Here is a 988-nt window from a genome sequence, read left to right on the forward strand (position 1 = left end):
CTTGCTGAGTTTATTTCTCCTGAAACACGTGATCTTTATATATTGACAGCTTCTACAGACATAAGGTTTTGCTCATTAGCTAAAGATCTGCAGGGTTTGTTTATGCATCAGACTGATCCTGCATATTTCCTTTGTCTGCAAGCAGTAAACTAAATAAAAATGTTTCCATGGAGTGTAGTCCTCAGGTGAGCAGCTGTTTTAGTCTCGGAATAATAGAATAAAATAGAATAGAAAATGTCTTTATTGTCCCACAATGTGGAAAATCTGGTGTTTACAGCAGCAAGATCATAGAAAAAAATAGGTCACACAAATGTGGACCATAGAAAAAATTATAAGAATAACATAATGGTGAAGAGTTAAAAGATAAACAATAAAATAATGTTCTGTAAAAAGTTTTAACAATATAAAAACTGCACACCTGCAGAATAAAAAGCTTCCATGTTTCTGTTTTTGTGGCGGCAGGATTATTCTTCCCTCTCCTGTGACCCACTGCAGGCCCGCACTCCAACTTTCAGACCTAAACTTTTCGACTTTCTCCGTCACATGTTGCGCCATACGCACTTCTAACTCGCGCGCTGATTGGCCGCATGTTCCGACCGCAGAACTACTGAGCGCTGTGATTGGTGGAGAGCGCGCGGAGGAGCCCTATGGTTGCTTGACTCCCAGAGCCGCTGGCCTCAGAGACCTGCATCAATCTCTAGCGTCCGTCAGCAGCAGCAGCAGCAGGAGAGAGAACAAGCAGCTTCATCATTATTAGGCTTTTATTTTGATTTTTCTTTTTTATGTTTTGGCCTGGAGGAAGGTGTTAAATACAAGCGGAGCTGATGTGGCAAATAAATGAATAAATCTCCCTTGATGTGGATTTATCTCCTAAATATCTGGATAAATATCAACTGTTTAACATTTAACGGAGTCACAGAGAAGATTAAGCAAGGTAAGGCCTGAGAATTATTTATTTTCTTTCTTTCTTTCTTTCTTTCTTTCTTTC

The 988-nt window shown here is 39.7% G+C and overlaps 1 protein-coding gene across 1 annotated transcript in view; it reads left to right on the forward strand.

Moving 5' to 3' along the window:
- The first annotated feature begins 687 nt into the window (after positions 1–687).
- The window catches only part of otx1 (orthodenticle homeobox 1), a 13,271-nt gene continuing 12,970 nt past the window's right edge, over positions 688–988 (forward strand). Inside the window, exon 1 of the mRNA XM_015380926.1 lies at positions 688–934. The gene's annotated coding sequence lies outside the window, so the exon portion shown is untranslated. The remainder of the gene's footprint in view (positions 935–988) is intronic.

Source organism: Cyprinodon variegatus, unplaced genomic scaffold, assembly GCF_000732505.1.
Source record: "Cyprinodon variegatus isolate N-32 unplaced genomic scaffold, C_variegatus-1.0 Scaffold225, whole genome shotgun sequence".
Lineage (NCBI taxonomy): Eukaryota > Metazoa > Chordata > Actinopteri > Cyprinodontiformes > Cyprinodontidae > Cyprinodon > Cyprinodon variegatus.